Below are 23,905 nucleotides of genomic sequence, written 5' to 3' on the forward strand. Positions count from 1 at the left end.
AAATAAAGCCATGTAGAGCATTTTAAAAGGCTTATGTTTAGAACAGCTGTGCAGCACGAGAATAAATCTGCCAAAGACAAAAAAGCAAGAAATTAAAAACTCTTGGCCACACACTTTTAAAAGATGATAGATAGGGAAAGCACTGTCAAAAAATTTCTTTCTCTGCAGCACAGCTGTGCAAGTTAAACATTTCATAAGTAAGAGCACTATGTTTGGTAACTAGCCATGAAAAAAAAGTTATACAAAGGTAAGGCTTCTGTTTGTTCACGTTTGCAGTCCAATTCAATGGGTGGAGTAAGAAGGGCAAAAAAAGAGCAGTATCTGGAACAAATACATTTTCTGGCAGGTAGCACTGGTTCTGTGCCAGCAACTAAACTTGACACTTGAGCCAGCCTTCTGAAGACACAAGAAACGCACAAGAAGCCCTATCTCCCATTGCCTTCCTGTGCACAGAGACCTTTCAGGGCGGTGGCAAGGATATTCCCCAAGGGCAGAGAAGGAGATGGGTGCACCAGAGCACCCCATCATCTAGCAAGGAGTCCTGCACAAGCCAGGGCACTCCAGCAAAGCCGTTCAGTCACCATGCCACTGCTCAGCTGGCAGCTTGGCCTGCTGGCACGGAGACTAGGTCAACCGCACCCCAGGGCCAGATTAGAGAGATGTACTTCTACAGCTTCAAAAGAAATGGCTTGGCCCTAATTCAATCCTAATGTTATTAAGGAAAGCCTGGCAGCTGCTGGAAGGAGATGCGGGTGCCCAGCTTCACGGTTCTTCAAAGGTGAGTGCTGCGTTGACAAACCTCTGCTAGGCAGGTAAAACAGACCTCCTCATCTGGGTGGCTGGACAAAAGGAGGACGGGTGTTTATCACAAGAACTTGGAGCAAAGCTGAACCACAGCCACAGTTCGGTTGTGCAACTTCCCCTCTTGGGCTCAGCTGCAGCAGTATCTTTTGGGACTTCCTGTTTTGTTGTTGTTCCACATATGTAGTTATAAGTTTCATGTTATAATAACAACCAGCTCACTCCTGCTCTGCCACCTATGGAATATTTTTTTAATGCACAATGTCTGTGACAGCAGCAGCTAACATTAGGAAAAGACTGACTGGTGCAAGGAATGTCAGGCAAAAGCCACCAAAACAAAAAATTGAAACGCTTGAAGCAAACATCCATGAAGAACACAAGTGGTGATGTTTTCTCTGGAGTAAACTGTTCAGTGAAACAGAGTAAAACTGCCACGTGCCCCTGTTCTAACTGGTGCTTCTGCAGAAAGTTAAAGACTAATTTTAATAAGGACTGCTAAGAAATTCAGTCTTTACCATACTGTCTAACTCAAATACTCACTGCCACCTTCAGCAAGGCTCACACAAACCCATAACTTCCCAAATTCTTCTTCAGAGCATCCTACTCCCCCCAAAACGCTAGTGATCCTATAATTAAGCATAAAGACGTGGAGAAATAAACAAGATGCCTATGCCAATACGTACCAGCTAGTGGAAGCTAAGATGTGGGCTTCATACCCACACGAGCTCAGGCTCATGGCTTCAGCCACAAGTCTGTCCCCACCTTTTCTGAAGGGAAAAAAAGTCCCAGAAGTATTAGTCGGCAAGGGGGCACGCAGGGAACAGCCGTCGCCCACCCCTAAGGAGGAGCAGAGCCACACGGCTGAGCCCACTCTGGGTGCCTCAGCGGGGAGAGTGGCAAGAGAGGCAGCGAGGCTCCACCTTTACTGTCACCGCTTCTGCTGGTGCATGGTTGCTCATGAAGTCCTAGAGAGTGGGGCACCCTTGCACTATCCTCACATCCAGCCCCTGCACCTTGATCGCAGGTGCTGCAAGTGCGCATGTTGCAGCCAAGGAAGTTTCCATCCAGCCAAAGACATACGCCAGATCCTGAGCGATGGTGCCGTGAGCACACATGATTTCCCTTGCACCTCCCCTTTCCTGCCGCACTAAACTCTGCGCTCACTGAGGTGAATATAAGCAAGATGTACGTCACCAACACCGTTGCCTGCACAGCCTCAAAACCAGGGGAGAATTTCGGTTGGGGCACAAAAGCTGGAGCCGCATGCACTTTCCACCTCACGCAGCAGAGCGGAGCCATGGCGAGCACTCTTGGGGAGCGGTGCATGCACAAACATCTTTAAGATTAAATTTACAGTACCTGTGGAATTTCTCAAACTAACCTTACCACAGAAAATCAAAGATTACCCTTTATGGTAGTTTCTAGCCAACCTTTTCTGCTAACTGTGAGGAAAAAGCTGGCAACTGGACAAGCCACGGGTTTCATGTACAGCAGCAAAAGTTGCTGAAAATCTGCTCTCTCCATCAGTCTGCATCTTCCCACTCCCAGCCCACTCAACCCCCAGCATGCACTGCAGAGACCTTTATGAACACAAAACAAACCAGAATAAAATACAATTACGTTAGAACAAACATTGTGCCTTGCCCCAGGGTATTCACGGTCAATTTGTCTGTCTGCCCAGGTTAATGTGTGTTCCCCTAGTGTAATAAGCAAATGCATCCCATGAGGAAGAGAAAAAAAAAATCTTTTCTTTTCTGACAGCAAAAAGTAGGTATATTCCTTTGCACAGCTGTGCCTGGCAGCCTGCATGCTGCAGGTACAACGGAGCACAGGAGGTTCACGTGTGCCACACACGGCACTAAAGAGCAGCATAGCTCTTTAGTCTTAAAGTGCTGGATAGCTCTTCCACCGACCCGGCTTTAGTCACCTTGCTATAGTCCCTTTCTTCTCAAGACATCACTAAGGTATCATCCCCAGAAAGACATTGAGGAATACGCCTCACTGCTCTCACCACAAAAGCCTGTCTTCTTCACTCTTTCCATGGGTGAGGGTGTCTCACTTCTACCCTGCTCCTAGCCCTTGCCAACATGAGAGCCAAGAAAGGAATAGGCAAGAGCAGACTATCTCTAAACTGCTAGGACAGCTCATGATATTCTCCAGACGCAGCTTGCTTTGTAACTGATCATTTATGGTTTCCCTCCTTTGTTCTTTTTATTGTACTTGTCTCCTCTGTGACCTAGTTCAAGAGCATGAACCCAACAGGACTCAACCTGCAGCACTGCTTGGAAGACAACAGAGGTGGCTCGGTTTCTCCTAAAGATCGCAAACCACTCTTACACCTTTTTTCTTTAATGCTTTTTCTCTCCATACAGAGAAGCACAGATTTCATTGGGGCTGCAGCACACCATGCTCTTCAACAGAGCCATGTGTTCACTGGAACACATTTCTCATTATTTTTGCCTGAATCTGTAACTGAGCAAGCCTCTCAGACACCCCGGGAGAATAATTCCCCCTCAGAAGAAGTCAATTTCACATGACTTCAGAGATGATGAATGATCTAGTTGCTCTCAGTGATGCAGGTGGAAGAGCCACACGTAATTCTGTTTCGTGCCTCTCTGGTCTGTTAGATTGCCAGACCTGCAGTCCCCACTTCTCAGGGACTGGTTCATTATGGCTTTGTCCTTTGGTAACAACTCTGGTCATTATGGGGTGAGCAGACTGTTTTCCTTGAATTATAAACCTGTCACTGCACGGGCAAGCTGAAAAATCTGTCATATGACTAGGAAAAAAGCCTATGAAGGACAGGGTTTGTCTTTGCATTCAGCCCTGGGGAAGATGTTCAGATAAAAACCTTTCCAATATATTGAGTGGGACTGTACAGCTTTAGTCCAATTCTTGGATTTCCTTCGTTCATCTTCTGGCCCTCTCACTGAACAGGTAGAAAGGAGATGACTTTAACAATTAGCCCGCTTGCGTCAGCACTAGGGAACCTGAGCTAATCTCTCTGAGGGAGTTTCTCATCTTCAAACCACTGAGGGGTGCCACTGTCTATGATTTCGCACTGGATGAAATGAGCTAAGCAACAAAGTCCTCTTTAGCCCAGGTCTCTCTGACTCAGTTTCTCCTTCTGTAAAATAAAACAGGAGTCACATTTCTGGGTCACAAAGGGTAACGTGCTGAGGGCAGGCCACTCAGCCCTTAGTCACAGCTGGATGGAGACTGGTTAGGAATCAAGGTAGACCACTGCTCTCTGCGTTTTTTTTTGTTTGTTTTTTTTACAGTAATTGTAATCTCCTGCTTAGAGAATCTGATTTAAAAGCTGTTTTTCCCTTGAGAGATTTATACCGAAGCACAGTAAGCTCTTTCTTTAAGAAGCAGTCCTGAGTTATGTGGCTTTTGAGGTAAACTCTCTGGAGCCTGAGACTCTCACCTCACAGACGGAGTGCAGCATCATGTAACCACAAGGTTACCTAGTGCACAAGAGCCTCCACCATCAGCTACTTTCCTACACACACAGTCGGAGACTTCCCTGCTGCTTTATGCACTATTTTCTTCTCTCTCTCCTTCCCTGTCTAAGAATTTTACTGATAACTCCCTCTTTGGATCATCCTGGCAAAGCATTCTTTCAAAATTTAAAGCTTTCTTCCCCTTCACAGTACAGTCTGACACTGAAGTATCCCAAAACTGTCTTCTTGCAGTTCCCTACTGTCTGTGCGTAGGAATACTCTTCTGGTGCAGCAGAGCTGGGCATAATTGCTGCTTTTCATTGTCTGGGATAAAATACCGGGACCATCACATATATCCTGCCAACTACTAGTGCAAGTCTCTATTTTCAATGACAGAGCTACAGTATTAGCGAAGAAAAAAAGATCACCCAGAAACGTACTACCTAGGCAGTCGTTTACAAAGTAAAAGTTGTTCTGAGTCCAGCAGGTCAGTGGCAACCATTGTGCAGAAATTCAAACAGCACCACCTTGCCCTTGCCACATGCAGACATAGTATCTGATACCAGGCAGATGGCGGTAGTATCAGGTGTCTGCCGTACACTTATATCAGATACAATAAATAATACACAACTAATGCGAAATATCAATTTCATTCTGTCCCTAGTTACTTGAGACTGCATGGCATGCATTACCTTATCTCTAGCTGAATGCAGTGCATCTGCCCAAACCCATCACTGAGGACTGAATTAAATTTCCTTGGCAGTAATATTATTATGTACGCAGCATGTTTATCTAGTGCTGCCTTTTCTGTTTTCTATCTTAAGTGTCTTGAAAATGTAAAATCAACTCAATTTGCCGCCTACTCAAATGCTTTCTACTAAACAATCTAACGGGTCAAACCATGTGAAAAACGGTAATACTGTTTTCTTTTGTCAGTCCCCTGAAACCAACAAAAAAACCTCAACAAAAACATGACAGTATTTCTCAGATAGGATGTCATATTAGCAGAAATTTTACTTCGACATCCTTCTGAAGTCCTTACAGCGTAATTATAAATACGGGGAAAGTGATACACTTCTATTATTTTTGAGAAAGCATCTTGCACTGTTCTGCAGAGAATAATTAAGGGTAAAATAGCACAACACTTGAACAAATGTAACCTTATAGGATCACGCTTGCCCAGTACTCAGGTGGGAAAGCTGCCAGCTCCTGATGGCTATGTGAGTTCCTCAAAATAGTCAATTAATGCAGAGAAAATATGAATCAAGTAAATGAGAGTGACCTGTATGACTCAATTTATTTGACCTTCAATAAAGCTTTAACAAGATACCTCATACCACAGAGAGAAGGTTTTAATTCACATGAAAATGGTTTGCGGTGGGAACACTGGACCTTCCCACCCTCTGAGAAGGACCTTGCCTAGCGGAGGACGCACAGGCATTAGTCAGGAGGGCCTGGGTCCAGCTCTCCTCGTTGTCAGGGAGCAGGGAGGAGGCTTTTACATCAAACAGCACTGCAGACCCAGGCCGAACCCGGTCCCCAAAAGCACAGTTCCCCAGGACATCGGCTTCGGGCAAGTACGCAGGAAACTCTCACTGCACCCTGAAACCACGCGCTGTGCAGGACAGACCTGGTAAGAAGAGCATCACAAGATAATAGCTTGTATCACAAGGCCTAGTATGGCAACAGAGGCCATTTAATTTCAGCCCGGACAGGTATTCTCACAGTGCTTCTCCTCGGAGATCTCTCTCTAACCTCACAGCGGCCTTCCCTCCCCACCCTGAGCCCGGGGCTAATAGAAAATCCACACAAAATCTGCAGGTCCGTCCGCACGAAAGTGCCAGTCCCCTTGCACAGCTAAGACTTCCCCGTCGTTTTCCTTCCCCAAGGCTACCAACGACTGCATTAACTTTACAGGAAAATTTCTGTAGCACCACTGAGGGAACCAGGTACGTCCTCAAGCCCCACTACTAACTTGCCAGCCAAGTCCCAAAACTCGACGACGACTCCTGTGAGGGCTGGGGCAAAACAGGGCACTTGAGCAAAGGCTCCTCGTTCCCTTTCTCACACAGCAGCCCTAACAATCACGTACAGACGCTCCCTCATCTCTCTCAGAGGTGTGGTAAAGTCTCTCCTGAGTAATGGCCTGGAGGAGGAGCAGGGACATGCACAAAAAAGAACGGCAACTCCCATAGAACATGTCAATGAAGATCACTGCCCAGTGGGCATCAGTAGTGGAAAAAAAGTCATTTGATCAAAAGGACCGATACTGTTATAGCTCTACCTCTCGTTACACCAGCGGGAACAAGAAAACCTTGCTTTCCACACCACACAGTGTAGACAAGCGGTAAAATTCACAGGCGGAGGCAAGCCAAAGAGAGACACAGAACAGCTGATGTCTAAATGTTTGCATTCAGACTTTCAGCTTTTTAACTGCACTATTATAGTAGTATCGCATTAATACTAATGAAGTAAAACACAGAGCAATTTGCCCAGCTCTTCTTAATAAGCATGTTCCTCACAACTGGCATGAAGCTCGCAGCCCTGGGCAGCCACAAGGGGAACTGCTGACATGAGGGAAATCATTGCCTTTCATGGGCACAGCAATAGTGACTTCTGCTCCGGAAGAAGAGCAAATTGTCGGGTCCAAAGGGCAAGTCCTTGCAATACTTGACGTACACACGTTCTTGATTCACACCTTTTTATGCCATAAAACTTACCAAAGTGGCCCCAGCTATTTACTTTCTCCATCTTAATCTCCAGAGTGTTATCCCGTGTAAATACTTTTGCACTAGCTAAATGGTGTGTAAACTAAGAGGTAATCAAACACAGCAGAACTGTTTAATCAGTGCCTAGGAGGTCAGCAGAGGAAAGACAGTTTTAGATGCGACTGTAAACAGGTCGCTCAGATTTACAGAGCTGACTATCCAATAGCAAAGTATTGAATTTCAACACAAAAGCAAAACAAAATTTACAAAGGCTAATAGTGCATGTCTTTGCTATATGGCTCCAAGGGCGTATTCTCCTTGACTCCCAGTAAGACCAAAGCAAATCTTAGCCATCTTTATAAGACTGTACAAATGCATACAGCATATGCAGTACATTAAAGCAGATGCAGCATATTTAAGAGAGCCCAAGTGAAGTGTGGAATGTTTCTTGCAAATAAAGGGCCTGGTGAATAACCACCCTCCATATAAGTTGTCTGATGCTATATCCAGCAATGCTCCACTATCATGTGGAGTGCTTCCAAAACAGAACTTATCTGCAGTGCTCAGTATAATGTATTCACTCGCAGTCCAAAAGAAACCCTAAAGCCAAATTTAACTTTTTAATACTTGTCTGTGCCAGATAGCTTTTTCTGGACCTGTGAATGCATTACTAAGGCCCACCATACTCTTCCATTGTGAGACAAGAGTCTCCATACTTCTGAGTAGATTGTCTAACCAGGCAGGAAAGCTAGCTGATGGGAAAACATATTCACAGATAATTTGGGGAAAAAAACAGGAAAAAATGCGCTGACTGAATTATCCACCGAAATTTGCAAATATTAATTGACTGATGCCTCTGTTTCTGGAAGGATCACTCACTCGCATTTGGCTGGATCGTGCCAGAAAGCCCAAAGCGTTCCAGGGTTGAGCCTTTAGGGTTTTTAGGATAAAAGTACATAAATATGGGCAGTGTAAGATAAGAGGAAAAAATCAACATATTGTGGAATTATATATGTGTTGCGTACATAACTTTCTGGCCTTCTTTACTCACAGCCCCCCAATAAATTCTCCCCCTAGCAATCAAGACAAAGTTGTAAAGCCCAAATATTGCGCCCAGTCCTCACCAACCAAAAAATTTTCATCAGTTATCAGCATTTCAATCAAATCACACTGCCCTTTCAGTAAATGCTCAGCAGTACGCTCAGTTTTCAGGCTGACACCATGCATCAGGTCAGACAAAGTGGGCGGATACCTATGTAGTTTATTTGAACCATAATATTGATTTCAGTAAAAATATGCCATTTATAGAACACTTAGGAAGCAAAGTTGTATGCAAAGGACAGTATTAACTGAGAGGCTTCAGATGCAAGTTATTTGCCTGAAGTTTTTAGCACACCTTGATTTGGGGGCATGAGTTTTAAAGCTAAATTTGTAAGCAGATAAATATGTATATGACTGTCTAGGACTTGAAACCTAGAAGATCTGGAAATTATCAACCCACTGGTGGCTATTTAATGTTTGTTCACTATAAAGACGTGTTTCTTTAACTGTGTTTTGATTCCACAATAGTTATCTATATTTTTGGAAATCAGATATGTAACTGCGAAACCTGAATGGTTGGCACGTGAATCAACTTCAGTTTTCAAAGGAATGAGGATTCAACAGAGCAGGGCGATAAGCTGGAAATCCTAACTGTTTATTTTCATGTTTACTAAAGTTTGATGGGATTACAGGGCAAGTGCAAAGAAAGGTACAGACAAAACACTTCTACAGCACAGAATCCCTTCTTTTCATGGACACCTCAGAGCTGTCTCAAAAAGGTTAGAACTGCAAGAGCTCAAAAAGTAAGTGAGATTTTTCAACTCCAATCTAGGCTTGTATGTCAGTGCAGGAAGTTAAAAGCCGTTCTCTGCAGTTGGTGTAAAAAGCCGAACTTTCTGAAACATGTAACAATACGATATGACATGGAATCGTGTAAAGAACAAACTGTAAAGTATTCCTTCAGACAGGATACTCAATTACGCTCTTCAAGTCTACTAAAATTACCAGGATTTATACAGCTGGCACAGACTATGGAGTGCACATTTCAGAACAATTTCAATTGTAGTTTACTGTTTGCTCAATAAATGTTTGCCTTTTGGGTATAAAGGGCTTAACGCTGAGTCTGTGAGTAAAAATTAAGTTGCTGAAAAGGCATCCTTGATTTTATAATTACAGAAAAGGAGGTTAAAATATGTTTTAAGTAAAAGTGAAATGCCAGATGTGATTTTTCCCCCTAACAAGGCTAAAGACAGACAGTATGAAATCTAAATTGTAGACAGGAAATATTCACTTTCTTAGTTAAACAAACAAATAAAAAGAAGAGTCTATAAAAAGCTTTAAGTTACTGTAAAATATGAGAAGATTACAGTGGCTTGACCTGGTAAGAACTATGGACGGATGCAGGGAGATGATCTGCGTGATGGAGAATGACTCCATTGAACGTGGACTCCACACATCGAGAGTCTTCCACACAGAACTGGCTAAACACCAAGGATCACAGGCTCACAGATGAAGAAGAAAAAAGTGTCACTTTCTACATTTTGAGAACAGTTCATTAATTTTGTTCCATCCTGCAATATTTTGCAAATTCTAAGCGATGACATTTGGAGTGTTACCAGCTAAAATATGCTGGCTCCTTATGGTGTGTTGCAACAGATTTTGCAAACTATCACGGGGCAATGAGGGTTTTCTATACAACTTCAAGAGAAGACTTAGCAGGGAACATAAATATATTCTCTGTTCTCTGTACTTAGACTGCAGAGATGTCAGAAGTATACAAATTATGGTATGCAATTGTAGGATTAAGGAGATGAGACAAACAGAAAAATGAAGAAAATGCTGGAACACCGAGCGCATACCATAAATACAGATTTCCTTCATTTAGGCTGTCATTCTGGAAACTCCCTATGCCCAACAGCACTACAGAACATGATTATAGTTTAGTTATCCTTTAAGTATGGTATTAATATATTGTTCAACAACAAAGGAGCTTTAAAAACAGAGGAGCTCTGTTTAAAACTGTTTAAGTGCTTTTCTACACAAGGACTACTTCTAGGGAAGCATCAGTAACACGACCGTGATAAAGCTGAAGACATATCCAAATCAGAAGAGTGTCTTCTGTCCTCCATAGCATTTTCTATTGCTTTCCACTGGCTTCCCTCCACGCGTCCATCTGCAGCTCATAGCAGGTCAGGCCACTGTACGTTATGAAGTTGAACATCTGGTTGTGGTTTACAGGCACTTAGAACTTCAGATACACTACTTTTCTGCCACTCTCTTGGTGAGAAAAGTTATTATCTCCTTTAAAAATAAATAAATTTCAAGTTGTTTTTCTTCAGTCCTGTTGGGAAACATCCATTACATTTTTACTCTAAAAGAAAAACTTCTACAGATGAGGAGGTTTAATCACAAAAGAAAAACCACTAAAAAAACTGGGCTCCACCCAAAGCAGAATCAGAGAGTTCCTCTGTCCTTTCTGACAGCTGCTCATTTAACCTAGTTTTGAGGTACTCCAAGGACAGACATCTCGTGTTCCCTAGGTGGTTACCCAAGTGCTTTGCTAGACTTTTTCTTAGAGAGCTTTTTTTTTTTTTGAGGTCTAATGCTAACCTTTCTTCCTATTCCTTCTTTCCCATTGAAAGTTATTGTTTCCTCTCCTATCTGTAATGGCCATGAGGAAAGTTATTCCCTTCCTCTTTGCAGAGCTTTTCTGCATTTGGAGGGTGAAGTCACATTGGTCACTCTCCTTAGCAAAGCAACCCTAGTCCACCAAGATTTCCCCCTCAGGCCACTTTTCTTCCTGCTTGCTTTCCTGTGGACCTGTAACTCTGGCCAAGCATTGACCGGCACTCGGCAAAGGGGAGCGGGTCCCTCCAGCGCTCAGCATGCCAGGCTGCTCTTCACAGGACACTTGTCCTTCTGCAACAGCAGACCCTTGCTGCATCATAGTCCGTCTGGGATCTCCTGCAATCCTCACATTTTTTTGCAGAAAATTTGCCACCCACCCCAATTTCAGCATTTGTCTAATCCTACATAAAAACAGAAGCCTGTTTTTTAACCTTGCACCCCACCTTTGTCAGAGTAGATCTCTAATGTGTTTTGATAACTTTGGGTTTTGATTCTGCGTACCCATGTCTTTGTAACTCCTTCCAGCCTTATATGCAGGTATAATAAGCATATTCTTCCTTCCTGTTGCCATATAGTTACTGGAAACGTTCAACAGGACTGGGCCCAAGACAGATCCAGCAGAACCACAGCTTTCTCACCCACAAAGTCAGGTGCTGTCTCAGGGAGGCCCATCTTTTTGCTACTACCTCATCTGATGACTTTATCATCGGTTATGTTGGGAAACTCTTAATAAGCGATGGCCCAAAATAGCTTGTAAGTCACTGCCCGTGATCATGTAGAAGCTTACCTCAACAAAATAAGCAGCTTAGCTTGACAGAGGTATGCTGGGAACTCTGATTTTTCTTTTTGGTAGTGGGGTAGATATGTCCAGCCAAAACTACAGACCCCCATATGACCTTTTAAAAACTGTAGCTTTCTTGTTCATCGGCAAACACACCTCCTGGCAGATGAAATCACTGCATTAAAATGCTGCTAAGTTTAAAGAAGACAGCCAGGGTTTAGAGCCTAAACATTTTGCGGTGTTTGGCTCTTAGCCATTCCAGAGCTTTCCACTGGAGCTTTCTATTTATTTCAATTGTTTTTCTCATTTGCCACCTGTTTCAACTAGTTTTGCTCTGCTCTTCACACTGGTCATTAATCTTTACTACAAGATTGATTAATACTCAAATTAAGTACCTCACCTGTCATTTAAAGACTGCTTCTGAGACAGGGCAGATATAGGTAAAGAATTTCAACTTAAACTACCGAATCATCAATGATTTTTCTTCTCTCTAGAATTAATGTATGAAAAGAAAACCACAAAAAATTAGAATAATAAATACAATTGCTGCTGGCATTACGCAGACTTTGAATGAAACTACTGTAGAAGATAATTACGTAATGGGCACCTCTCGTGAGTATTTCTTTTGGTAAAATGTTGCTGTTTGGATTCATAAAACTAAAGTTTTGAACTGCAGCGCCTGTCATTCGAAAAAAGGAAACAACTTCTCATCTAGTCCAGTTGCCAAAGCTAAGCAACGTGTACCTTTGCCTGTTTGCCCACTGTTAGGTTTACGTTACTGTTTTTAAAAGATGTTTTGCTCTAGCCTGATAGTCCACATTGATCAAAGAGACTTGAACAAACACCGCAGAGGAAAATAATACAGTAAACCGTACAAAAAGAGTGGATAAATTAAGGAAATAAACAAAGCTAGACAAAAAAGGGGAGAGGCCTCTCCTCCCGTCCTTTATCTCTTCCAGTTGTCTTAGGTATTAAGTATAAACTTTGCATATAAAATAGTTTAGCTACTGAGACTTCTTTTAGAGGATAACAACTTCTCAACTCTTGCAGTGGGAAGGAGAAACTTGTAGCAGTCACAATGTCCCTCACTCTTTGAACACCATGAATCTAATCCTGTGATTTGGTACTTACAGGGGAACTTTTGTTCCTGTAGCTTCCCACAGTACTAAAATCCTAAGACGCCTGGGGTGCAACACGGTCCATGTGATGTAACTTAGTCACGTGAAAGAAAGTCTGCAGATCCTGCCTGTTGCTAAACAATAAATAGGACAAGGGAAAGGAGGAATATGAAGGGAATATGAATTCTCCAGCTATAAAATGCTTGTGATAAAAGCTGGCAGGTCAGAAAATGTGGAAAGCACATGCTATTGAAAATGAGAATAGCCCCCAAATGATGTAAAATAACTTTTTTTTTTGCACACGTAATAATCAGCCACAGCAGAGGTATATAAAACTCAGCACAAAGCCAAGATCTGAGATGCATCCTTTTCCTTGAGCACTTCTCAGAAAAAAAATGTTACCGCTCAAAGATACCTGCTTATATCAGATCGGTGTACATATTACTCAGGCTAAATTACAATACATTCTCACTGTATTTAAGACATCTGGTTTTTTTTATTTCTGTTTGATTTTGACTGCTTGAGTTTTAACAGCCATATAAACAAGACCTTTTATTTATTTCAGGACCCAGAATTACCAAACAAGAAAAATTTATACCATCACTAGCCAGCCAAGGGTCTCATTATGGAATCTGTGCAGTGTATGTGTTACCTAGGAAACGAAATAGAGCACTGGTACACTGTAATTTCTGTCTTGCAAGAGAATTTACCGATCCTGCCAGTAAATAAAGTTCATAAATCAACAAATCAGAGCCAAGGTCAAGTAACTGAAGACGAAGCAGTTCTGCTCCATGGATCTTTTCTGAGTACTTCCAAGTTCCTTTGAGCTACTACGCAAATCCATCACGGAAACCTTTCACTTCAGCTAAAATTCCTTTTTAAATACTTTTCTCAGAAAAGGAACCAGACAAAACTGATGAAGTTTTTCACTCTTTTAAAGTCACTAAGCTTCGCCTCGCCATCTTTCACTTTGCAAAAAGGAGCAGAGCAATAACATTTGAAAGCAGAGCCTTATGTTCAGCTAGTTACACTTGAATTACCAGATGCACAATGATCCTAGAGCGGACTAATTGCCATATATGTTTCCGTCAAGTACCTTACAAACAGTAGTTAATTTTCACACCAGCCCTGTGAGCTGCATAAGGAAGGCTTATCACTCCTGTAGCGCAGATGTGGAAAAGCAGTGGCGCAGAGGAAACGACTGCCAAGACTGGGATCACCGTCTTCCCGGCTCCCAGGCCCGTGCTTTGGCCTTTAGAGCGTGCCTCTTCCTTCTGCGTTAGGACTGACAGCTATGGCGGGGGTAAAGAGGCATCGGGAGACTGAACGTGTCACGATTGCCCTGCCCTCTGTGGAGTCAAAATGAGTCGCTGTTCACTTAAAAGGCTGAGTTCAACGAAGACGGTGGGACTCAATGTCCACTTAACAAAGGCCAGCGAACGTTGCCAGATGTGACCCGCAGACAAAGTAAACTGCTACCGTTTTGCAGATTCACTGACGATGATGCCCTTTATGACTGTGTGAACGAAATATAATTATGCCGTGTGTTCAAAACTTTCAGTAAATGCAGTCAGAGGACCCTTCCTGGTGCAGCACAGACATGCTGGAGGCTGCCAGCGCACAGGCGCACCAGTACAGGAGCGCACAGCGGGCGATGAAAAGAGCAGCATCGGTATGTATTTACTTTCAACAGCAACAGCAACAAGGCTTGCTAACAGCAGCTAGAGAAATATTCAAGCTCTTACAGGTTTTCCAGAAGTTTTAGGCTGCCTGGTGGAAACCTACCTATTTTAATGGCATGCAAAGAAGACCCATGATGAGAGCTTGAGTTACTGACAACACGAGAAAGAGGAACTACACCGCACGTCTCCCTCTCACACAACCTTTAAACGGCACACGAGACAATCTACTATCCACCAAACACTTTCTGTTAATATTTACTTTATACAGGATCTCTTTGTAAAGTCTTATCTCTCTACTGCTTGTTTGGGTGTAAAATATGTAAACTTCCAACTTGGTCTGTTAGTTTACCTTTCAAAGTACTTTGAAGAGCTGATAAACTGCAGCACAATGTTGAAAAATATATTTTTGCTAAAAGCCACAGGCAGAGAGGAAAGAGGGGGGTGGAGGGATTACTTATCCAGGTCGCAGGGCATGCTCAGCGCAGGACAGCAGGTGAGTATGTGAACTGTGTGACTGCTAACATTGACTTGCGTGTGGCTTTGAAAGCGGGGGAAAAACAGGTTAGCCATGCCCGAAATGACATTTTAAAAATCAGCCTGAGACAAGCGGCAGATTTGACCCCAAGGCAATTTTACTTGGCTCCTGCTAATGCCGGCCGGTAGGGAAGCTGGCTGAAGTGATGCACATGGGTGGTGGGGCACCCGCGCAGCCCCAGCACGGCCCTGGCAGGGGTGGCTGGGTTCACCGCAGCACCACGCGAATACAGCCCTGCTGGTCAGCACTCTGCATTATACGGGGGCGGGGGGGACAAAAGCAGCCCTGGGGGAAACAGGAACTGGTCACTCCTGACCTGAAATGACTTTTTGGGGAACAGCCTGTTTAAGCAACGAAGAAGTTAAGAAAGATTAAAGCAAATCCCTGCCCTGAAAAGTAGCCATCAAAAATACAGCGAAGGGATGTAATAATTTGATTTATGCAAATTCTCACTGCTGCTAACAAGCACACAGCGGGGCTTGGTGCCATTTCTCTTCAAATCAGCAGAAAAAGAAAAATTATTATTATCCTTGGCAGTTTGGAGTTTAGCTTTAGCATCTACTGCAATTTTAACACTGCAGCACTGCTCCTAGAGATTATATTTCTAAGGAGGCTAGTGGGGGAAATGGTAGAAAAGGCAGGCAACAGCAAACTTCGCAGATTAACAAATGAAATAATGAAAATCAGTCATATACAGGGGATTTTATTTTTACCCGGTGTATTTTTTAGTTTCGGGGGGGGGGGGGGATCATCTCCATTCCTTTGAAAGGAAACAACCCTAATTTGCCTCTAGCACTACTTAACAGCCTGCTAGGTTCAGGGGATATTTATAACCATTAACACTGCAGATGAAAGGTGATTTTTAACATGTGTCGCAGTTATTCCTCTGGCTGGGAAGGGGCTCTGTTTTTGCCAGCAGAAATTAGACTACGGAAGGGCTCCGCAACATCCGTCCTCCCGCTGCGTCCTCTCCCTTTGCGCTTCACCATCTTTCCGCGCTCCTCTCGCCGCTCGCCGGCTCCCCGGACCCGCCGGGGTGACAAGACAACTTTGCCAGCGGGATGCATTTTGGGGCACCTCCCGGCGGGTGCCCCAGGTTCCCCCCCACCCCGGCCCCAATGGGGCACGCCGCAACGCTCCCGGGCGAGGGTCTTTTGGGCAGAGGACCCCGCTCCCAGCGCCGTGCTGCCCCCCCTCCCCGGCAATGCCCCTCCTCCAAACCACCGCCCCTGCACCCCCCTGCCCCACTGCCGCCCTGGGAGGGGGGTGAGGGGGGGGGGCGAGCCCTGGCATCGCCCTGCCCACGGGCCGGGCGAGGGGGTGCTGCGGTCCGACGCCGGGGGGCTTCCCGGGGAGCCCCTTTGCTGCGCACAAAGGGAGGGATACGCTGCATATCACCCGCCCTCCCGCCGGCGGGCAGAGCTGCACACACACCCGCATGCACGCACGCACACGCGTGCACACAGGCACACGCGTGCACACAGGCACAGGCAGACAGGCGCGGGGGCGCGCAGGCAGGCGGGCGCGCACACCCTCGGCACCCCGGCGGGTCACGTACCTGCAGGTGTCTGTCCATAGGAGTGCGGGGCGGGGGAGGCGGTGCAATATTCGCTGTATTGGATGGTGGGATTAGTGTGATATTGCTCAGGGGCTGTTTGGGGGGGGGGGGGCTGCTTCTGCTCCCCCCCGCCCTCCTCCTCCTCTTCCTCCTCCTCCTCCCCCCGCTGCGTGTGCGCCTGTGCGCGTGTGTGTTGCTCCCCTGCGTGGTGATATTAAATGCTCGAGGAGGGAGAGACACGCTCCGGTCTCCTATCAGCTACCGGAAACCGAAGCCCTGGTCATAAATACACCGCAGGAAGTGTGCAATAACACACACGCACACACACGCCATCCCCCTGCACACCGGCCCCGCTCTGCTCCCACCCCGGCGCGGTCAGCACCTGGCTGGGCACCGGGGGCTGGGGAGGGCTGAAATAAAAACCCCAGAGGTGCAATATTCCCCCTGCCCTGCCGCCGCCGCCAATGCAGCCCAGGGCGCCGTGGGGGGCACGGCAGCCCAGGGCCGTGGCCCCCCTCACGCCGCCCCGGCGAAAGATGGAGGTGCTCGGGGAGGGTGCAGCATCAGCATCAGGGGCAAGCAGCAGCCCTCGCGCGAGACCCGCGCCGATACCTCCTCCCACTGTCCCCCAGCGGGAGCAAAGCCCGTCTGGGGGGCTCCGCCGACTGGGTTTCGCTCAGGGAAGGATCCACCCTGGGTTGGGGATGGCCGAGGACCCCCCTCTCCTCCCCACCCCACTCCGGCTCAGGCCTTGCTGCGGGCACGACGCAGGCGAGCGCCGCAGAGCAGCGGTGCTGCCCGCCGGGCTGCAGGTCTCTGGAGCAGGGTGCAAGCACACAAACAAAACGGCACGGCCGAAACGTTTCCGGGGATGTTACTCGGACTCAGCAGAGCACCTCTGCCCTAGGGTCACCCCAGTCAGTGACACGGGTCCCTTAAATGACATATACACGAGTAGGTCCTAAGGTCGAAGTCATGAAGTCACACATTTCGTTACGCACAGGCTTGATCCGGAGTGCAGAAGCCACCCGAATCACCTGATCTACTCAAACGCTTAAAGCTAAGCATGTGCAGAGGAGCTTTGTTGAATTATAACTGGAATGACCCACGAAACTAAAGGCTGCCCGGGGGTGCCTAGGGGAGGCACCAGCCCCGTCTTGTTTTACACAAGGGAGCAAAAAAATGCTGGGGTTATGGTAATAACCATGGGCATATACATGAAAGCATGCAAATATGCTTGCTTCTTTATCTGAATTCATTATGATGGTTAGGCTTATTTTTCTTTAAAAACAAGCTGAGAGATGCATACAAGCAAAACCAGGACTGTGTTGCTAATGCGAAGGAACAGATTCTCAGCTGACATAAGCTAATGTAATTATACTGATTCTGATGAAAATTTGTTCATTTACGCCAGCCAAGTCACTCAAAGTAGTTGTTTTTCAAACTATAACTTTTAATTTTCTGATTTGTCTGCAACTAGAGATCTCAGCTGCAACATTGCTCATATTACTTTTTGTTTTCTGTTTTTGTTTTTGCCGTTAATTAAGCGAGGGCTCACCATGCGCTTGCAGCTTTATCTCTGGGTGTTGGTTTCTCCCACAATAAGCGACATGCTTGCCAAGGCGAACTCTGCTCATCCCCTGTGTTGGGTTTTTCCACCCCCCCCCTTGTTGCATCACTCCAGCAGGAGACGGGCCTGGCTGCTGCTGGAGGAATATCAGCCTTCCAAGCCGGCTGCTCCATGCCCCAGAGGTTTCCTTTCCTCATCTTCCTTATGCCAACATTTGCAAAACTTGAATGGGCTAACACATGCTACTAGCTAGGATGGCAATGATGCTTATGCAACAGTGTAACAGAGGCAATCTGGAAATGTGTTAATGCCAAAAACAATCTTATTTCCAGGTTTGCCTATGACTTAGCAGCAGTAATTTGGTAGTATCATTAATCACGTCAGAGTCTGAGCTCTTCTGCTGTTGTCATTTTCAGTAAGAGGTCATTTTCATGTTGCCGCAATCCAGCACAAGTCTTTAATACTTTAAAATTAAGGGTTCATCTTGAGAATTCAAAACATAAGAAATCATTATGTGAAGGAATAAAGTGAGAGTCTCTCTCTACCAATGGTGGCCAGACAAGTGACACCTTGTCCCCTTATCTTCTCACTTCTCCATGCATGACTCTGAAGTAAGAGCACTGGCGACATCCGGGGGCTTTGAGGTTTGCGCAGCCTCCTGCTGGGAGCTGGAAGAGGCTGGCAGGAGCTGTCCCAGCAGCTCTGCCCTGGGCACCCTGCTCGAGCGCAAGGCTCCGACCCGGGCTCTGCCAGCTTCCAACCAGGGCTGCTGAACTATCCTGTCAACATCAAATGAGTAGTTGTAACTTCACAATGTCAATGATGAATCCAGAGGAGGAGAGCTGCCTTCTTAACCTTCTCTGGAGATGCAGAATATTTGTTTATCTCCTTAAAATCAGACACATCGTGTGTACTCAGGCAAGGAAAGGGGCTAGCAGGCGGTGCTCTATACTGACGGTCTTCAGTATTTTTTGATGCAGTTCTCTTTCTGCAGTGGAGATGCAGACTTTGTTAGCAGTGTCATTTATGCAGACCACTGAACTGCATAAGCAAACTCGCTTTCCTCAGTCAGCTTTGCAGAGCACTCAGAAGTGGTCCACAAGTCACAGGTCAAAAGCCGCTACTTGTGTTATTTCTACAGTTTCTTAGTTCTTATTCCTGATCCCTTCTTCCCTTCTCCTGGCTCTTCTGCATTTTTTTTTCCTTTGCTTTTCACTTCTTCTTGCATACTTCTCTTTTGCAATCCTCTGTTTAATGTGGCAGCAGGGCAAAGTAGCCCCAAAACCTGCCTTCCCTCCACCTTCTTTTCTCCCCGCCCCCCTTTCTACTCCTGCTTCCCTTCTCGGTTGTTAGAAATACCCTGGGCCAACACTGTGTCTGCACTTGTTAATTAAAAAGAGGGTCTGAAAATGTTTCTCAAACCTCTGACATGGTTGCTTGGCTGTTCTGCCCTATTATCATCACGATGTTGTACGCAGGGCTGTAATTGTATCAGAGGCTTCTGGTTCATATCATATGCGCTTCTGAAGAGCTCAGCTAGCCTAATAATGTCACCAGCACTTCAGCATGGAATTACAATTTTAGATCAACTCCTTTTAGCTCACTGCTTATGTTAGTAACTGCACTTGTAGGGCAGTGCTTGGTGTGCACCGACGCTTCTCCTGGCAGCAAGCCTTTTCCCAGGAAGGAGAGCTGCTGGTGCTGGTGCCACCCGGAAGGATGATGCCTTTCACATGAGGGAAACAGGTCAGCTCTTCGTGTCAGAGGGCTGTGTTTCAGCACAGTGAAGGAGCTGTTGTGGGCGAGGTAATATTAGCTGCTGGTCATTTCTCCTCATATTCCTCAGTCTGCGTAAAATGGACTGAGGTAGAGCTCTGACTGCTGACATAAACACTGATCTCAATCCTGTCAGAGATGCTCAGCATCTCTTAGTAGAAGGTACCAGTGCTAAAAAGGCACAGTGGGGTCAGGTTGTTTGTGCAGGGAGCTGGGAAGGAAGCAATACCACATCCTAGTCCCAGACTTAATATAGGCTTTATTGTATAACCTTAGGCGAGTCACTTAAATAGTTGTCGTACAGACGGGTAAACGGAGGTTATCCGCCTCATCAGGCTGTGTGACAAGGAGAAATTTGCTCACTCCAAGCCCGAGCACTAGAAAAACTACCACTCGTTGTGCTCGGCGGAAGCTCAGGCTCTTCTCTCCCAAACTGCTCAGCAGCCTGCAAGATTAAATGCTAACCTATTAACACCAATACAACAAGGAGTTGGAGAAAAAAATGGACAAATCCAAAAGCATCCCAAATCTCACAGAAAGTGAGTGTTGCACAAGGAAAGACTAGCTAAACCAGTAGGCCATGAAATAGGATGTCCCAGCTGCCAAATATGAGAAAAGAAATCGTTCCCCTCCCCACCTGCCTGTTCAGAAACACCTCCGCTCTGCTTAAAGAGCGGCCCGTGCTTGAATCATGCCTAGCAATGAGTTAAAGCTGAATCAGAGCACAAGGCACCGCGACCTCGCAGAAAACACAAGGTGACCCGATGGCTTCATTGTGTACCAGCTGAGCTGTGCCAGTGCTCCTCAAATGCTGTGCCGTTCATCACGGTCACGGAAGTGGCCAGACTCGCACTGGAAAAAAGCACACTTTCCCTGAGTGACTGCTAAGGCCTCACAACTGTGCAAAGAATAACAAAACAGGGTGGGCTTTTGCCAGGGAAGTGTGTTACTGTGTTTTGTGAGAAAAGAGCAGGGTGTCTTCTCACATGGGTGGCCCACAGGAGAGCCTGTTTCATGCGGAGGTGTTTACACAGCACTAGCAGGTGACTGCATGCATGCACAAACACTCCATCAGCCACTGCATCTTCCAGCCCAACCGTCGTGTCTTTTTCTCCAAGTCAGTACTCCTCCACAGCTTCGTACAGGGCTCCGCAGGAGAACGTACAGAGGCTTGGGAGGGCATGGAGATAGCAGTGAGCCTGTCCTGTCCTGTAAGTACCACCAAGTGAAATGCAACGGCCAAACAAAACAGCATCACTGCGAAATCCCCCAGCTTCCCCTGCAGAAGGGAAGCTGTTCTGGGAGGTGTTGAACGGGGCTGGGAGGGAGAGACAAACAGTGCACCACAGAGGCAAACAGAAAAGGCTATGTCCTTTCCGTTTTTAAGAGGTCGGTCATATGCTAAGAAACAACCACAAGAGCAGCTAGAGTGAGAATGAAACATCAGAAAGGCAAACAGTTATTCTCCTGACCACACTTAGGTTTTAATCAGGACCAGCTGCACCACAGGAAGAGAGGCAGGACCTAATCCAGACTCGCCCCCTGCTGAGGTAGTTCTGGGGAGAAATTACAGCTTCCAGACACCCAATAATAAGGATGGGAAATCGAGTATAACAAGGTGGAGGGCAGTTTCCTCACTAGTAGCAGGAAGGCAAGTGGTCTGACCGCAGGTAGACGAGGGGTATCAACACACTCTCTAGCAACGCTGAGGGCGACTGGATGAAGAGGCAGAGTCCCCTTCACGAGTACTGCTTGAGATGGTTTCATATACCTTCCTTTTCACTAATGGTGTAGAAGACCTACGCTGGGGTAGGCAGGATCCGAATATTAAAAACCAGCCGACGAAACGATCATCTCAGCAGTGAAAGCTGAGAGGACATGTGCGAACGCCAGCTGCCTTGCGCTGCCGCCGAGCCAAGCGCAGGGCAGAACGGGAGCTCTTCCAGTCAGTACTTCCTTGGAAAATAGCTAACAGAAAGAGGAGAATAGAGCAGTGAATAAGACTGCTGTCTGGTGGGTTATTAGGGTTCTTATAGAAAACACTGGAAATTCAGTATCTGAAAGGTCAGTTAATTTAAGCAGCATCGCAACATGATCCATTTGCTTCAGAAGGATCCTTAAAGAGGAATAGCAACTAGATGGCTTCTCCCTTTCACCCACACGCGTTCTCTTTACGTAAGGAAAGTTTTTTAAAAGCAGAGCCTACGAAGTATCATATCCTGATTCCTAAACCATCTGCAATTAAATATAACCACAATATTTTAAAACAAAGCACTGTCAGTTAGTTTACTCTTCACTTACCTGCCAGTCTCAGAGTTACTTGCAGGGGCACTGCATGTTGCCACAAGATTTCTGTCACTTCCAGGGAGGCCTGATTTCAGCTTTCAGAATAACTTCACCTTTAACAAAGCAAAACCATTCTGCGTTGCCAGTCCTTCACCGCAGCACCTGGTTGTCCCCTGCTCCATTAGCACTTTCAATGCTAATGGATTTCAATGCCATTAACTGCCTGAACCCTGTCTTACATCCCTGCTGTACAGGTCGGAAGCTAGGGCACAGAAAACCTAAAGGGATCCACAAGTGAGGAGTGCACATTCCCTGCCACATCAAGAACGCGGCGCGTTAAGGCCGCCAGAAGCCTGACTCAAACAGGGAAGTTGGAAGAGACTCGTCTTCTACTTTAGCCATCTGCAGCAGGTTGCTACAGTTAGATGGTGCAAATACCACTCTGCTAGATGGGGGCAGGGCAAACTTATGCACGCACTTGAGGAGTTGTCTGCCCATGCTCTCGGAAACACCAAACTGAATTAAAGGGGGTGGTCAGAAAAGGAGCGCCAAGGTTGTTTCCTGGTTAGGAGGCAGGATGTGAAAAGGTACAGGGCAGCGATTCGAACATCACAAGGCAGTGCTAAGGACTTTTCTCTTTCTCCTGTCTTTTTCCAGTCATCACTGATTAACAGAAAACTTCTGTCCCTCTTATACCCGACTATTGGCGACTCACAGCCCAACCAGCATGGCATACGAGTGGGCACATCCATTACCCTTTGGGTGTGTGGGAGTAAGTATCGGCTCTAAGGACCACTCAATTCACAGTGATTGGATGTTAGCATTGCAATGGTAGCCATCATCTTAAAAAACAAACAAACAAACAAAAAACCCAAAACAAAACAAAACAAAACAACTCCTAGCCTGAAGCTAGAGTTAAGGTCAAAGTAAACAGGACTAAGTATTGAATAAAAGCAGAATAGATAACCACTTACAAAGGTCTGCAAAGACACGATAGCACCCATGAAAAATACTCAGCCTTTCAGTCAGCTTTAAATTTTCTTCTTGACCCAACCGGGTCAGCCGACAATCTGACAAAGGCATCTTACTTTTCTACTGGTTGGGGCCTCAGACTGTCATGTTCAGTAGCCACCTTTTCATCAGGTGTAGAGGTCAGACTGAGGCTATAGGAGACACTGTAGACAAATTCTGTCATCACAGGGTTCGATGAGGCTACTTTGCATTCACACCCACAGGTACCGGAGGGGAACTAGCTTCCTGGGGTCCTTGCTTTGTTAGACTTGTCATCAGATTGCAACTAGGAATTTAGTAGTAACACAGAAAAAGGCATAGAAAGGTCAGCCCATAAGGTGCTTTTGACAATCACATGCTACTTATCAGATGTCTGAGATACCTTTGAGAAAACAGCCATTGAGTTTTCAGAGTTGTGATAACACAGCTCTTTGCACAAAACTCCTATGGACTTTATTTAGTCTACTTCGCAGGCTCCTCTTATCCAATATAGTCTCAGAGAGTCTCAGATGCCTCATTTCCAGCACCGCTTATACTACAAGAAGCAGTTTCAATCACTCTTTCTCATGCAAGGACAAATGAAATTGACTGTGTTCTCTCTGTAGAAACCAGGCAGAATATAAAGCGCTGCAATACAGAAAAGCTTCTGATCTCTTAAATGTTTGGTTGGAAGACAAAGCTCTTCAGAAATGTTTTAAAAAATGTGAAGAATGAGCCTCTTTCAGCACTGAAAATGGCTCCTGTAACATAAATATTTCCCAGGCATAGAGGACAAATATGAAAAAAAAAAAAAAAAAAACCTAACAGGAGACAGAAAAGACCTTTGGGTACTGCATATAACAAATATTCTAGAGACTCCTCAGAGAATAACCATCTGCCTAATTGTCCTACCAGAAAGGGTTAAGGTAGAGAAGACTAAACAGGACCAGAATCCCCATTTACTTTTTAGCTTGATAACAACTTC

At 45.7% G+C, this 23,905-nt stretch overlaps 1 protein-coding gene across 2 annotated transcripts in view; it reads right to left on the reverse strand.

The window, feature by feature from the left end:
• The window catches only part of LOC104145335 (uncharacterized protein KIAA1958-like), a 78,007-nt gene extending 55,351 nt beyond the window's left edge, over window positions 1-22,656 (reverse strand). The window contains exons 1-2 of one of the 2 annotated variants that reach the window (XM_068927844.1): window positions 21,946-22,653; window positions 16,299-18,856 (exon numbers count right to left, since the gene is read on the reverse strand). The gene's annotated coding sequence lies outside the window, so the exon portion shown is untranslated. Of the gene's footprint in view, window positions 1-16,298; window positions 18,857-21,945 lie in introns of both variants that reach the window. The other variant, XM_068927845.1, reaches the window with a different exon arrangement.
• Window positions 22,657-23,905: the final 1,249 nt, after the last annotated feature.

Source organism: Struthio camelus, chromosome Z (assembly GCF_040807025.1).
Source record: "Struthio camelus isolate bStrCam1 chromosome Z, bStrCam1.hap1, whole genome shotgun sequence".
Lineage (NCBI taxonomy): Eukaryota > Metazoa > Chordata > Aves > Struthioniformes > Struthionidae > Struthio > Struthio camelus.